This window comes from Oryx dammah, unplaced genomic scaffold (assembly GCF_014754425.2).
Source record: "Oryx dammah isolate SB20612 unplaced genomic scaffold, SCBI_Odam_1.1 HiC_scaffold_18, whole genome shotgun sequence".
Taxonomy (NCBI): domain Eukaryota; kingdom Metazoa; phylum Chordata; class Mammalia; order Artiodactyla; family Bovidae; genus Oryx; species Oryx dammah.
In genome coordinates, this window is record NW_024070202.1 from 78,186,473 (window position 1) to 78,204,279 (window position 17,807).

Sequence of the window (17,807 nt, forward strand, 5' to 3'; positions counted from 1 at the left end):
GCCTGACTGACTGACACTGTATCAGTGTCCTCTGCCCAGAATAAGCTTTCCCTCTACATCTCCCAACCTTCCTGGGGATTTGCTCCCAACTAATCAAGATGACATTTTCTTCACCTTTAACTTTGCTCATCAAGTACCATCAATCCAGAGAATGACTAAGACTTCAACAGTCCATCAGTAAAATTCCCATGGATATAAATACAGACCAAGTTCAGGCTTGCCATGCCTCGCAGGACGCTGAGATGTGTGCAGTGTGTCACAGGCACAAGCAGCCAGGCTTTCATCTGAGCCCAGCCACACCCCCTTCCCACCTCCTCTTTCTCCACTCCAACATGTCAGTTCCCAGGTGCTTCTAGGATAAGGCCATCCACCCAGGCATACCATACTGAATCACTGTCATTTTCAAATCCATGGTACATCTTATGCTCTTGTTGCCAAAATAACCTGAGCTCTAGAGAAGTTAAAAGCAAGTTCTCAAGGTGAGCCAGCACTGCTGCATGAGAAAGAACGAGGACCTCCTGACTTCTCTCACTGTTCTCTCAGATCATGTTGCTGCTCAGAAACAAGAATTGAATCATGATCTAAAATAAGCTGAATGGTCCAGCATTGTGGTATTGATTTTTTAAGTTAAAAATACAAGATGAACTATCAGTTTTCACCTACAAAATTCTATTCTAAAAGCTTCACAATCCTTTTTGACATGGACTTTGTTGGGCCATTTTCATGGGCCTTTTCCAAAGGGGAGGATAAAGCTCCTTATAGGACTTTGTTGTGTTCTGCCCCTCTGCCTCATGACCACCACACATGCCTCCCTGCCTTTCCTTCCAGCTCAGACTTTCCTCTTCTGGAAACTTCTTCCCTCTCTAGCTTCATAAGAACAAGTACTATAATCCAGGCTTGCCCTAGATAACAGCACTCCTGGGCCAATGCAGAGATGGATGTGGCAACTACTGGAGCTAATTGGCTAGACAGTGACCAACAAGAGATCCTTTCCTGCTGATTCCAAGACACGTAAGTGGTAGATGTTATTTCCATGAGATCATCCAAACCTCAGGCCATGTAAAGACATGGACAAGTAAAGGAATACAGTCCAGAAAGAAAACTGGAGAGAAACCTAAGCCCCTCTCGATTTTGTAAGTGAATCTGTCTGTTGTATCATTTTACAAGACTGCTTCTTCTCTACTTCTTTCGTCATCATTTAAATAGTTTCTCTTCCTTGCAAGCCATGATTCTAGAGGGAATAAGACATACCTTCCTCTCTAGGACACTGAGATTCACCCACAAATGGACAGAAGCTGCAATAGATCTAATTTGATATAGACATTCAACCATAATCTAATGCCCACCCTATTTAACAGAACTCATGCATTTTAAACTAGGAAGAAACATGTTTCTTATTTCTTATCCACATTCCCAGGGAGGGACTTCATTTAGCTGTAGCCAAGAATAAATTTCACAAATCTGAAACTCAACTATAATTTATAGTACTGGATTCAGGATCAGAATTCAGGCATAAATTGTCTATGAAGCAAAATATGGAGAAAAGATAAAAGAGTCTTAAATTTCTCTAGTAGATTTTAAATTTCATTTTATTAGATCAGAGGCCAGTTTGGTAGTATAATTGGTAATAAGCTGTTGTCATTAAACATGTGTGTGGACGCAAGACAGTGTAATCAGAGCAGGACTGTTTAAAAGGTGCCACAATGGACTCTAATTCCATTTATGATTAGATCTTGAGTAGTATCCCCTTGAGAGCTAGTCCAAGGATCTTTTAGTCCAGGAATGCTTTAAGGATGTGACAAGTGTGTAACGTTTGTCACTCTGCTAAAGGCAAGCAGGATGTGTGCCGAGACCTTGGCCTCTGGGCTGACCAAACATCTGGAGAGCAGTATCAGGCAATGTCTTCAGCTTATTATGGCCCAGGAAACAGAAAAAGGCAACCATGCTGATGACTAGGCAGGAGGGGCTGCTTGCTGACATAGCTGAGCTCTTTCAGGTAAAATCTGTTTCATCTCACCATACTCAAATTTCATCTCATAAAACCAAGATCGCACAAAGTGACAGATTCATCCATGCATCTTCCGAATCTGCTCTCTGACTCAGAGGGCCTGAGTCTACTCCCATAAAACACTGGGAAAGCATTTCTCCTTCATGGGGGTCAGGCATTTCAAAGAAACTACAGTGGTTTCCTGACCCCTTCCTCTGTGTGAATCTCCCATACCATCCTTACAAGTCCTCTTGAGTCAGCAAAGACCAGCAAGATAAAGAGGAAAGCTTTCAAGATCATGATAATCAAAGAGGAGATTTTATTTTCCAATATCTGTGAACCATTTACAAAAAGTATTATACAAGGATCATAAACAAACACTGGATAAATTACAAAATTTAGCACAAAGATGGATGACATTTTCTGACCACAAAGAAACTACACTGCGTGCTTAGTCACATCAGTCATGTCCGACTCTCTGCAACCCCATGGACCATGGCCTGCCAGGCTCTTCTGTCCATGGGATTCTCCAGGCAAGAATACTGGAGTGGGTTGCCATTTCCTTCTCCAGTGATAAAGTATGAAGTGAGTGAAGTGAAGTCGCTCAGTAGTGTCCGACTCTTTGCGACCCCATGGACTGTAGCCTAACAGGCTCCTCCATCCATGGGATTTTCCAGGCAAGAGTACTGGAGTGGGTTCCCTTCTCCTTCTCCAGAAACTACATTAGATATTAATAATCTAAATTTGCATTTTAAGAATAACTCAACCAATTTAAAACTAAGGACCCAAATAGCTTTTTGGTGAGAAAGTAATTTTAAATTACAATTACAGACTTTAGAAATTAATGACAATGAAAAGGAACACAAACAGAATCGTTTTCAAGAGGAGAACCTGCAGCATAAATAGAATTGCCAGTCAGCCAGCACTCAATGGTTCTGCCATCTGACTGTTAAGACATGAGAACACTTTTGAGTGGATTGGTGAATAGCACCACTGCCCTGAGATTATCAATCCTCCAATTCTGGTCGGTCTATTCCTATACAGGACTGGTAATTAAATACTGCATAGTTTAATTATTTTTGTGATAAAAAAAAAAGTAAAACAATGAACTTAGCATTCAATCCTCACATTTTTAAAAATTAGGGGCAAAAAGAATAAAAGGGAGCAAAGTCAACCCGAAGAGAGCAGGAAGAACGCATTGAGGAGGACCACCAATGTAAGGGATATTTTGTTTGCCTCTCTGGTCCCATCTCCTCTTCCTGACCCAGGGGAGGCACTAAGGTTCTCTCTCACCTTCTGTGGTCCAGTTGAGTTTAGCCAGCTGTGAGCACAGCAGAAGCAGAAGGAAGGGAGAAGTGAGAGGCTAAAGGGTGTCCCTAAGGCCCCTCACTGTTTGAGGCCCCAGACCCCTCAGGAGACCCTCTCTATTGGGCTCTGAATTCATAAATGCTTCTCCTTCCAGATTAGCTGTCATGCTCAACCAGCCATGGAGCGGTTTTCTTCAGTCCCTTTACTAAACTCTCCTCACACTAACCACTTTGAGTTTGCTTTTATATCCTGATGGGACTCTGATGATGCACCAACAAAAATAACAGAATAATACAAAGGAAAATGTAGGGAGGAAAATTAAACAGCCCAACTCCAAGTTGGTCTAGTGTTTTGAATACACATTATTCAGGAAATATACTTGAATATATTATTTCAGGAATATGTTATTTATTTATGATATCTAGACTTTTAGATAGCTTTCTTTTATTCCTTAAAAGCTGTTATCCCTATCAGGGGTAGCTATAATCTCCTTTCATATCACTCATTTTGTTTGTCTGCTTCATTCTCCTTAATTTTATACATATGTATATAAAATATATTTAGAAAAACTAAAAAACTTAAAAATATATATGAAAAACTGAAAATGCTAGCCAAATAAATACATGTGTGTGCATATATATGTGAATATTACACACATATACAAGCATACACAAACTGAGAAAAGAAAAATCAGAGGGAAAAAACAATGGTAATAATATGAAAGGAGATTACAGTTATTACTATTGACAGAAAAAGTAGTTTTAAATGATTTTTAAAAAGGCATCTAAAGGGCTAGTAAAATAAATTCTAAACTCCCCATGAAAACATTAATTTTTCAGAAAATATGACTTCTATTCTAACATAAAGACTTTTCTTTTCCTGAGACTTGTAAATATGGAAGAAATTCAAAACAACTTTAAAGTGTTTTTTGTTCACCAGAAAATTATTTCATAAACTCAAAGAATTAACACTTATTGCAAAATTTCTCTAATTCAGGAGGTACAAGGTAGTTTCCTAAAACAACAATTATGTCAGGCTCCTTCTTCAAAAATCAGAGTCTGTGCATTCTTAAGGTAAATGATGAAAAATTCTAAATCAAGATATAGAAAATGAACTGAGAAATATGTTTAAAGAAACATAATCCATTAACAAAGGGGAATATAATTCTTTTACCCAAGTGGTATGCTGACAAACTAGCTTTCTGAAGTGGCATGTGGTCTTTCCTGATTTCTGGGCTGTAAATTTTCCAATTATGTTGATTTCAAGTTCACTTCAGTTCAGTCACTCAGTCATGTTCAACTCTTGTGACCCCATGTACCACAGCACTCCAGGCCTCCCTGTCCATCACAAACTCCCAGAGTTTACTCAAACTCATGTCCATTGAGTCGGTGATGACATCCAACCATCTCATCTTCTGCCGTCCATCTCCTTCTCCTCCTGCCTTCAATCTTTCCCAGCATCAGGGTCTTTTCAAATGAGTTAGTTCTTCATATCAGGTGGCCAAAGTATTGGAGTTTCAGCTTCAAAATCAGTCCTTCCAATGAATATTCAGGACTGATTCCCTTAGGATGGACTGACTGGATCTCCTTGCAGTCCAAGGGACTCTCAAGAGTCTTCTCTAACACCACAGTTCAAAAGCATCAATTCTTTAGCACTCAGCTTTCTTTATAGTCCAACTCTCACATCCATACATGACTACTGGAAAAACCATAGCTTTGACTAGATGGACCTTTGTTGGCAAACTAATGTCTCTGTCTTATAATATGCTGTCTAGGATGGTCATAACTTTTCTTCCAAGAAGCAAGCATCTTTTAATTTCATGGCTGCAGTCACCATCTGCAGTGATTTTGGAGCCCCCCAAAATAAAGTCTGTCACTGTTTCCCCATCTATTTGCCATGAAGTGATGGGACCAGATCTTAGTTTTCTGAATGCTGAGTTTTAAACCAACTTTTTCACTCTCCTCTTTCACTTTATCAAGAGGCTCTTTAGTTTTTCTTTGCTTTCTGCCATAGTGTGGTGTCATCTGCATATCTGAGGTTATTGATATTTCTCCCTGCAATCTTGATTCCAGCTTGTGCTTCATCCAGCCCAGCATTTCTCATGATGTACTCTGCATATAAGCTAAATAAGCAGGGTGACAATATGCAGCCTTGATGTGCTCCTTTCCCTATTTCAAACCAGTTTGTTGTTCCATGTCCAGTTCTAACTGTTGCTTCCTGACCTGCATACAGATTTCTCAGGAGGCAGATAAGGTGGTCCAGTATTCCCATCTCTTGAAGAAGTTTCCACAGCTTGTTGTGATCCACACAGTCAAAGGCTTTGGCATTTCAATAAAGTAGAAGTAGATGTTTTTCTGGAGCTCTCTTGCTTTTTCAATGATCCAACAGATGTTGGCAGTTTGATCTCTGGTTCCTCTGCCTTTCCTAAATCCAGCTTGAACTTCTGGAAGTTCACAGTTCATGTATTGTTGAAGCCTGGCTTGGAGAATTTTGAGCATTACTTTGCTAGTGTGTGAGATGAGTGCAATTGTGAGGTAGTTTGAGCATTGTTTGGCATTGCCCTTCTTTGGGATTAGAATGAAAACTGACCTTTTCCAGTTCTGTGGCCACTGCTGAGTTTTCCAAATGTGCTGGCACATTGAGTGCAGCACTTTCATAGCATCATCTTTCAGGATTTGAAATACTCAACTGGAATTCCATCACCTCCAACTAGCTTTGTTCGTAGTGATATTTTCTAAGGCCCACTTGACTTCACATTCCAGGATGTCTGGCTCTAGGTGAGTGATCACACCATTGTGAATATCAGGGTCATGAAGATCTTTTTTGTATAGTTCTTCTGTGTATTCTTGCCACCTCTTCTTAATATCTTCTGCTTCTGTTAGTCCATACCATTTCTGTCCTTTATCGTGCCCATCTTTGCATGAAATGTTCCTTTGGTATCTCTAATTTTGTTGAGGCAATCTCTAGTCTTTCCCATTCTACTGTTTTCCTCTATTTCTTTGGATTGATCACTGAGGAAAGCTTTCTTATCTCTCCCTGCTATTCTTTGGAACTCTGCATTCTAATGGGTATATCTTTCCTTTTCTCTTTTGCCTTTAGCTTCTCTTCTTTTCTCAGCTATTTGTAAGGCCTCCTCAGACAACCATTTTGCCTTTTTGCATTTCTTTTTCTTGGGGATGGTCTTGATCACTGCCTCTGGTAGAATGTCATGAACCTCTGTCCATAGCTCTTCAGGCACTCTGTCCATCAGATCTAATCCTGTGAGTCTATTTGTCACTTCCACAAATATGATTTGTCCTTCAAATCATAAGGGATTTGATTTAGGTCATGCCTGAATGGTCTAGTGGTTTTCCCTACTTTCTTCAATTTAAGTCTGAATTTGGCAATAAGGTGTTCATGATCTGAGCCTCAGTCAGCTCCTGGTCTTATTTTTGCTGGCTGTATAGAGCTTTTTCATCTTTGGCTGCAAAGAATATAATCAATCTGATTTTGTATTGACCATCTGGTGATGTCCATGTGCAGAGTCTTCTCTTGTGTTGTTGGAACAGGGTGTTTGCTCTGAGCAGTGCATCCTCTTGGCAAAACTCTATTAGCCTTTGCCCTGGTTCATTCTGTACTCCAAGGCCAAATTTGCCTGTTACTTCAGATTTCAAGTTATCAATGGTTTAAAACCAGGCTCCCCAAATTCCTGAAAAAGTAGCACTTATTTCTTGTGAGCCACTGTCTGAGAAAATGGTTTTCAGGACCCATTGCCCTTCCATGTGGCAATACCACCTCTAGGAAAGTAAACTGAAGATTCACTTCCAGAATATGAAAACACAGATCCATGAGGGTATCCACTACAGTCTTACTATAATTTCAAAACAGTGAAAACCATCTCAATGATCATGCATAGGATGCTGCTGAATAAGCTTTATACAGTACACACCTTAATAGGCACCTTCAGTTTCCCTAAAGGGTCCTACTCTCTATTCCTCATCATCCACTTTGGTTGACTATGCCTCACCTTTTTCTAGTCCCAGGTCAGTTATCAGTGACTCTGGGAAGTTTTCACTTACATACTGGCTGAGACATGTGCTATATACTTACCATGTTTATCATTACACTAACATAACCATGTGAGAGTTATTTCCATGTGGGCTTTATTATAGATCTTTTGATTTCTTCAAACATTCTGATCACATAACCACTAACTGCATCTTTTAAACACTATGTAATCATCCCAGGGTCACAAGGATGGTTCAATATATGCAAATCAATGTAATACACCAGTTCAACAAAAGACAAAACCACATAATCATCTCAACAGATGCAGTAAAAGCACTTAAAATTCACCATCCATTTCTTTACACTAACAATGAAATATGAGAAAGGGAATGTAAATAAACAATCCTTTTTAAAATGGCATCAAAAATACTAAGAAATAAACCTTACAAGAACTATAAAACATTAATAAAGAAATTGAAGATGATGAAAATAAATGGAAAGCTATTTCATGTTCTTGAATTGGAAGAATTAATATTTTAAAAAATGGCCATACTACACAAAGAAATTTACAGATTTAATGAGATCCCATGACATTTTTCACAAAACTAGAATAAATAATCCTAAAATTTATATGGAACTGTAAGAGACCCAGAATTGTCAAAGCAATCCTTAGAAAGAAGAACATAGTGGATGGCAGAGTTCGGACAATACTACAAAGCTACAGTAATCAAAACAGCATGGAATTGGCACAAAACACATATAGATCAATGAAACAGAATAGAGAGTGTAGAAATAAATCCACACACCTACGTACAATTAAACTTTGCAAAGGAGGCAAGAATATACAATGGAAAAAAGTCTCCAGCAAGTGTTGTCAGAAAATTTGGACAGCTACATGTACATCAAGGAAGTTAGAACACACCCTAACACCATATATAAAATAAACTCAAAATGGCTTAAATACTTAAATATAAGGCATGACACCATAAAACTCTGAGAAGAGAACATAGGCAAAACATTCTCTGACATAAATCATACTAATGTTTTAAGTCAGTCTCCCAAAGCAATAGAAATAAAAGCAAAAATGAATAAATGGGACCTAATCAAACTTACAAGCTTCTGTACATCAAAGGAAATCATAAACAAAAAGATAAAAATATTCAGAGAAAATATTTCAAATGATGAGATCTACAAAGGCTTAATTTCCAAAATGCACAAACAGCTCATGTAACTCAATAACAAAAAAACAAAGCCACCCAATCAAAAAATGGGCAATGACCCAAATAGACATTTCTCCATAGAATACATACAGATGGCCAATAGGCACATAAAAAGATACTCAACATCACTGATTATTAGAAAAATCCAAGTCAAAAATACAATGAGATACCACCGCATGCCAACCTAAATGGCCATCATTAACAAGTTTACAAATAATAAATGCAGGAGAGGGTATGGAGTAAAGAGAACCCTCTTACACTGCTGGGAATGTTAATTGGTGCAGCCATTATGGAAAACAGTATGAAGATTCCTCAAAAACCTAAAAATAAAGTTGCCATATGCTCCAGCACTCCCACTTCTGGGCACCCACCCAGACAAAACCTGAATTCAGAAAGACACATGCACCCCTATGTCCACAGCAGCACTTATTTACAACAGCCAACACAGAAGCACCCTAAATGTCCAACAACAGAAGAATGGATAAAGAAGATGGGGTGTATATAAATATACAATGGAATATTACTTAGTCATAAAAGAGAATGAAATAATGCATTTTGCAGCAACACGAATGGACCTAGAGATTATCATATTAAGCATAGTAAGTCAGAAAGAGAAAGACAAATACCATATGATATCACTTAAATGTGGAATCTAAAATTTGACGCAAAGGAACTTATCAATGAATTCATGGACTTATAGACTCATGGACTTATAGAACAGACTTGTGGTTGCCAAGGTATAAGGGTGGCGAAGGACTGGGAGTCTGGGATTAGCAGATGCAAACTAGTATAATTAGGATGGATAAACAACAAGGTCTTACTGTACAGCACAGGAAACTATATCCAATATCCATAAGATATCCATGTGATAAGCCATAATGGAGAGAATGTGAAAAATAATATAAATATGCGTGACTGAGTTGCTTTGCTGTATAGCAGAAGTTAACACAAATTAGGCCTTGGCCTTACAAACAGATGGTAGAGTAGAAGGATGTGCACTAATCTCCTGCGAGAACACCACGATCACCACGAGCTGTTGAACAACCATCGACAGGAGAATCTTGTTCTCCTGTCTCCATTTTGGTAGAATGTATCTGCCAAAAGAAGATGTCCTGCATTCAAAGGCAAAGGAGGAGCCCCAACAAGATGGTAGAGGGGCAAAATCACATTTAGAATCAAACCTCAGACCTCCCAGAGATGCTTAGAGAGTGCAAACAAAACCTTGTGTGCACCAGGACCCAGGGAAAGGAGCAGTGACCCCCCAACAAGAAACTGAGTCAGATGTGCCGTTGAGTGCTTGAGTCTTTTCTGAGGAGGCATGGATCAGCAGTGATCTGCTGTGGGGACAGGGGCTCTGGCTGAAGCAGACCTGGGAGGTGCAGCACGTGGCATAAGTCCTCTTGGAGGAGGTCGCCGTTAGTGCCACTGTAGAGCCACCAAGCAGACAACCCACAAACTGGAGAACACTTACACCAAAAACATTCTCCCCTGTTGCAAAAGTTTTAGGGCCCACAACAGATTTCCCAACCTGGAGATCCAGCAAAAGGACTTAGAACCCCCAGGGAAACAGACTCTTGGAGGGCACAATACAAACCCAGGAGAAAGGAGCAGTGACAACACAAGAGGCTGACCCAGTCTTGCCTGTGAGTGTCCAGGAGCCTCGGCAGAGGTGTGGGTTGACAGAGGCCTGCCACAGGGTCAGGGGCACTGACTACAACAGTCCTGGGAGCTGCAGTGTGCTGGCATAAGTACTTTTGAAGGAAGTCACCATTACTGCCATTACCCCTACCATAGTTTGGCCTTAGGCCAAACTACAGGGAGGGAACACAGCTCCACCCACCAGCAGAAAACTAGATTAGATGACCATTATATCTACTACTCGGAGAAGGCAATGGCACCCCACTCCAGTACTCTTACCTGAAAAGTCCCATGGATGGAAGAGCCTGGTGGACTGTAGTCCATGAGGTCCCTAAGAGTCGGAAACGAGAGAGCAACTTCCCTTTCACTTTTCACTTTCATGCATTGGAGAAGGAAATGGCAACCCACTCCAGTGTTCTTGCCTGGAGAATCCCAGGGACGGGGGAGCCTGATAGGAGGCTGTCTATGGGGTCGCACAGAGTCGGACACAACTGAAGCGACTTAGCAGCAGCAGCAGCAGCATATCTACTACTGCAGGCAGGAATCCCTCAGAAGAAATGGAGTAGAAATGGTCAACAAAAGAGTCTGAAATGCAGTACTTGGATGCAATCTCAAAAACGACAGAATGATCTCTGTTCATCCCCAAGGCAAACCATTCAATATCATGGTAATCCAAGTCTATGCCCCAACCAGTAATACTGAAGAAGCTGAAGTTGAACGGTTCTATGAAGACCTACAAGACCTTTTAGAACTAACACCCAAAAAAGATGTCCTTTTCATTATAGGGGACTGGAATGCAAAAGTAGGAAGTCAAGAAACACCTGGAGTAACAGGCAAATTTGGCCTTGGAATGCAGAATGAAGCAGGGCAATGACTAATAGAGTTTTGCCAAGAAACTGCACTGGTCATAGCAAACACCCTCTTCCAACAACACAAGAGAAGACTCTACACATGGACATCACCAGATGGTCAACACCGAAATCAGATTGATTATATTCTTTGCAGCTGAAGATGGAGAAGCTCTATACAGTCAACAAAAACAAGACTAGGAGCTGACGGTGGTTCAGATCATGAACTCCTTATTACCAAATTCAGACTTCAATTGAAGAAAGTAGGGAAAACCACTAGACCATTCAGGTATGACCTAAATCAAATCCCTTATGATATACAGTGGAAGTGAGAAACAGATTTAAGGGCCTAGATCTCATAGATAGAGTGCCTGATGAACTTTGGAATGAGGTTCACGACATTGTACAAAAGACAGGGATCAAGACCATCCCCATGGAAAAGAAATGCAAAAAAGCAAAATGGCTGTCTGGGGAGGCCTTACAAATAGCTGTGAAAAGAAGAGAAGCGAAAACAAAGGAGAAAAGGAAAGATATATGCATCTGAATGCAGCGTTCCAAAGAACAGCAAGAAGAGATAAGAAAGCCTTCTTCAGCGATCAATGCAAAGAAATCGAGGAAAACAACAGAATGGGAAAGACTAGAGATCTCTTCAAGAAAATTAGAGATATCAAGGGAATATTTCATGCAAAGATGGGCTCGGTAAAGGACAGAAATGGTATGGACCTAACAGAAGCAGAAGATATTAAGAAGAGGTGGCAAGAACACACGGAAGAACTGTACAAAAAAGATCTTCACAACCCGGATAATCACGATGGTGTGATCACTCACCTAGAGCCAGACATCCTGGAATGTGAAGTCAAGTGGGCCTTAGAAAATATCACTACGAACAAAGCTAGTGGAGGTGATGGAATTCCAGTGGAGCTATTTCAAATCCTGAAAGATGATGCTGTGAAAGTGCTGCACTCAATATGCCAGCACATTTGGAAAACTCAGCAATGGCCACAAGACTGGAAAAGGTCCGTTTTCATTCCAATTCCAAAGAAAGGCAATGTCAAAGAATGCTCAAACTACCACACAATTGCACTCATCTCACATGCTAGTAAAGTAATGCTCAAAATTCTCCAAGCCAGGCTTCAGCAATACGTGAACGGTGAACTTCCAGATGTTCAAGCTGGTTTTAGAAAAGGCAGAGGAACCAGAGATCAAATTGCCAACATCCACTGGATCATGGAAAAAGCAAGAGAGTTCCAGAAAAACATCTATTTCTGCTTTATTGACTATGCCAAAGCCTTTGACTGTGTGGATCACAAGAAACTGTGGAAAATTCTAAAAGAGATGGGAATACCAGACCACCTAACCTGCCTCTTGAGAAATGTGTATGCAGGTCAGGAAGCAACAGTTAGAACTGGACATGGAACAACAGACTGGTTCCAAATAGGAAAAGGACTATGTCAAGGCTGTCTGTTGTCACCCTGCTTATTTAACTTCTATGCAGAGTACATCATGAGAAACGCTGGACTGGAAGAAACACAAGCTGGAATCAAGATTGCCAGGAGAAATATCAATAACCTTAGATATGCAGATGACACCACCCTTATGGCAGAAAGTGAAGAGGAGCTAAAAAGCCTCTTGATGAAAGTCAAAGTGGAGAGTGAAAAAGTTGGCTTAAAGCTCAACATTCAGAAAACGAAGATGATGGCATCTGGTCCCATCACTTCATGGGAAATAGATGGGGAAACAGTGCAAACAGTGTCAGACTTTATTTTGGGGCTTCAAAATCACTGCAGATGATGACTGCAGCCATGAAATTAAAAGACGCTTACTCCTTGGAGGAACAGTTATGACCAACCTAGATAGCATATTCAAAAGCAGAGACATCACTTTGCAGACTAAGGTCCATCTAGTCAAGGCTATGGTTTTTCCAGGAGTCATGTATGGATGTGAGAGCTGGACTGTGAAGAAGGCTGAGCGCCGAAGAATTGATGCTTTTGTACTGTGGTGTTGGAGAAGACTCTTGAGAGTCCCTTGGACTGCAAGGAGATCCAACCAGTCCATTCTGAAGGAGATCAGCCCTGGGATTTCTTTGGAAGGAATGATGCTAAAGCTGAAACTCCAGTACTTTGGCCACTTCATGCAAAGAGTTGACTCATTGGAAAAGACTTTGATGCTGGGAGGGATTAGGGGCAGGAGGAGAAGGAAACGTCTGAGGATGAGATGGCTGGATGGCATCACTGACTCGATGGACGTGAATCTGAATGAACTCCGGGAGCTGGTGATGGACTTGGTGGCCTGGCGTGCTGCGATTCATGGTGTCGCAAAGAGTCGGACACGACTGAGCGACTGAAATGAACTTAACTGAACTGAACTGTGCATAGCCCCACCCACCAGAGCAGAGTTCTGATCCAGTTTGACCCACAGCTAGTCTCTCCCACTTGGATACAATCTCAAAAATGACAGAATGATCTCTGTTCATTTCCAAGGTAAACCATTCAATATCACAGTAATTCAAGTTGATGCCCTGAACAGTAATGCTGAAGAAGCTGAAATTGAATGATTCTATGAAGACCTACAAGACCTTCTAGAACTAACACCCAAAAAAGATGTCCTTTTCATTATCGGGGATTGGAATACAAAAGTAGGAAGTCAAGAGGTACCAGGAGTAACAGGCAAATTTGGCCTTGGAGTAGAAAACGAATCAGGGTAAAGACTAACAGAGTTTTGCCAAAAGAACGCACTGGTCATAGCAAACACCCAAACACAAGAGAAAACACTACACATGGACATCATCAGATGGTCAACACCAAAATCAGATTGATTATGTTCTTTGCAGCTAAAGGAAGAGAAGTTGAAAAACAGTTAGCAAAAGCAAGACTGGGAGCTGACTGTGGCTCAGATCATGAACACCTTACTGCCAAATTAAGACTTAAATTGAAGAAAGTAGGGAAAATCACTATATCATTCAGTTTATTTCAGTTCAGTTGCTCAGTCGTGTCTGACTCTTTGCGACCCCATGAATCGCAGCATGCCAGGCTTCCCTGTCCATCACCAACTCCCGGAGTTCACTCAAACTCACGTCCATCAAGTCCGTGATGCCATCCAGCCATCTCATCCTCTGTCGTCCCCTTCTTCTCCTACCCACAATCCCTCCCAGCATCAGTCTTTTCCAATGAGTCAACTCTTCGCATGAGGTGGCCAAAGTACTAGAGTTTCAGCTTTAGCATCATTCCTTCCAAACAACACCCAGGCTGATCTCCTTTAGAATGGACCAGTTGGATCTCCTTGCAGTCCAAGGGACTCTCAAGAGTTTTCCCCAACATCACAGTTCAAAAGCATCAATTCTTCGGTGCTCAGCCTTCTTCACAGTCCAACTCTCACATCCATACATGACTATTGAAAAAACCATAGCCCTTCAGGCATGACCTAAATCAAATCCCTTATGATTATACAGTGGAAGTGACAAATAGATTCAAGGGATTAGAACTGATGGACAGAGTGCCTGAAGGACTATGGACAGAGGTTCGTGACATTCTACCAGAGGCAGTAATCAAGACCATCCCCAAGAAAAAGAAATGCAAAAAAGGCAAAACGGCTGTCTGAGGAGGCCTTACAAATAGCTGAGAAAAGTAGAGAAGCTAAAGGCAAAGGAGAGAAGGAAAGATATACCCATATGAAGGGAGAGTTCCAAAGAATAGCAAAGAGAGATAAGACAGCCTTCCTCAGTGATCAATGCAAAATAATAAAGGAAAACAATAGAATGGGAAAGAATAGAGATCTCTTCAAGAAAATTAGAGATACCAAGGGAACATTTCAGGCAAAGATGGGCACGATAAAGGACAGAAATGGTATGGACCTAACAGAAGAGATTAAGAAGAGGTGGCATGAATACACAGAAGAACTATAAAAAAAGGATCTTCATGACCCAGATAATCACAATGGTGTGATCACTCACCTAGAGCCAGACATCCTGGAATGTGAAGTCAAGCAGGCCTTAGGAAGCATCACGCAAACAAAGCTAGTGGAGGTGATGGAATTCCAGTTGAGCCATTTCAAATCCTAAAAGATGATTCTGTGAAAGTGCTCTCAATATGCCAGCACATTTGGAAAACTCAGCAGTGGCCACAGCACTGGAAAAGGTCAGTTTTCATTCCAATCCGAAAGAAGGGCAAGGCCGAACAGTGTTCAAACTACCTCACAACTGCATTCATCTCACATGCTAGTAAAGTATTGCTCAAAATTCTCCAAGCCAGGCTTCTACAGTACATGAACCGCGAACTTCCAGAAGTTCAAACTGGATTTAGAAAAGCCAGAAGAACCAGAGATCAAACTGCCAACATCTGTTGGATCATCAAAAAAGCAAGAGAGTTCCAGAAAAACATCTACTTCTGCTATTGACTACACCAAAGCCTTTGACTGTGTGGATTATAACCAACTGTGGAAAATTCTTAATGAGATGGGAATACCAGATCACCTGACCTGCCTCCTGAGAAGCCTTTATGCAGGCCAAGAAGCAACAGTTAGAACTGGAATGGAACAACAGACTGGTTCCAAATTGGGAAATATGTGGCAAGGCTGCATATTGTCACCCTGTTTATTTAACTTATATGCAGAATACATCATGTAAAATGCCAGGTTGGATGAAGCACAAGCTGGAATCAAGATTGCCGTGAATCAATAACCTCAGAAAAACGTGGCTTAAAACTCAACATTCAGAAAGCAAAGATCATGTCATCCAGTCCCATCACTTCATGGCCAATAGAGGGGGAAACAATGGAAACAGTGAAAGACTATTTTCTTGGGCTCCAAAATCAGTGCAGATGGTGACTACAGCCAAGAATTTAAAAGACACTTACTCCTTGTAAGAAAAGCTATGACAAACCTAGACAGCATGTTAAAAAGCAGAGACATTATTTTGCCAACAAAGGTCCATCTAGTCAAAGCTACAGTTTTTCCAGTAGTCATGTATGGATGTGAGAATTGGACCATAAAGTAGGCTGAACGCTGAAGAACTGATGCTTCTGAGCTGTGGTGCTGAAGACTTTTGAGAGTCCCTTGGACTTCAAGGAAATCAAACCAGTGAATCCTAAATGAAATCATGACTATTCATTAGAAGGATTGATGCTGAATCTCCAATACTTTGGTTACCTGATGTGAAGAGCATGACTCATTAGCAAAGACTGTGATGCTGGAAATGACTGAAGGCAGGAGGAGAAGGGGATGACAGAGGATGAGATAGTAGGATGGCATCACTGACTCGATGGACATGGGTTTGAGCAAGCTCCAGGAGATGGTGAAGGACAGGGAAGCCTGGTGTGCTGCAGTCCATGGGGTTGCAAAGAGTTGGACATGATTAAGCGACTGAACCACAACAACAAGTTAACACAACAGTTTAAATCAATTATACTCTGTAAAATTTAAAAAAACTAATCATGTGGACATTTTTAGGATGAAATAGATAATTTTTCATCAAAATTTAAATTACAAAGGATGTTATAACTGATATATCTTAGTTATTGATATTTATAAGAAAAATGGCTACATCCCTCTTTTAAATGTATCCAGCAGACTCTAACATACTAATTTGATGCTTACAACATATGGACAATTTACACTTTTGTTAATCCCATTCCAATTTCCTGAAATAATTTAATCCTAATGCTATATATTTATGATATAAACATTTATTAATTATGCTTTCCTGGAACAAAGCATATATATATATATATATATATGTTTTACATACATTTACATTTAATTTAAAAATTCCTATGATCTTCAGCTCTAACTGTTAAATAATTTCTTCTGGGCTGGGTGATCAATTATTATTGTTAAAATTAATGTAAATTGGTACAGCCACTATGGGGCTTCCCAGGTGGCTCACAGGTAAAGAATTCACCAGCCAGTTCAGGAGATGAAAGAGACTAGGGTTCGATCCCTGGCTGGAGAAGATCCCCTGAAAAAGGAAATGGCAACCCACTCCTGTATTCATGCCTAGAAAATTCCATGGACAGAGGACCCTGGTGGGCTAATCTATGGGGCCACAAAAGAGTCAGACACAGCAGCACAGCACAGCATAGCCACTATGGAGAACAGTATGGATATTCCTTAAAAAACTAAAAACAGAACTACCATATGACCCAACAGTTGCATTCCTAGGCATATACCCAGAGAAAACCATAATTTAAAAAGATACACGCACCCCAAGTTTCATTGCAGCACTATTTACTATAGCCAGGACATGGAAGCAACCTAAATGTCCCTCAACAGAGGAACAGATACAGAAGATGTTGCACAGATACACAATGGAATATTCAGTTCAGTTCAGTTCAGTTGCTCAGTCGTGTCTGACTCAGACCCCATGGACCACAGCACACCAGGCCCCTCTGTCCATCACCAACTCCAGGAGTTTACCCAAACTCATGTCCATTGAGTCGGTGATGACATCCAACAATCGCATCCTTTGTTGTCCCCTTCTCCTCCTACCTTCAATCTTTCCCAGGATCAGGGTCTTTTCACATGAGTCAGCTTTTCGCATTAGAGGGCCAAAATACTGGAGTTTCAGCTTCAGTATCAGTCCTTCCAATGAACGCCCAGGACTGATCTCCTTTAGAATGGACTGGTTGGATCTCCTTGCAGTCCAAGGAACTCTCAAGAGTCTTCTCCAACACCACAGTTCAAAAGCATCAATTTTTCGGCTCTCAGCTTTCTTTATAGTCCAATTCTCACAACCATACATGACTACTGGAAAAACCATAGCCTTGACTAGAGGGGCCTTTGTTGGCAAAGTAATGTCTCTGCTTGTTAATATAATAAGTTGGTCAT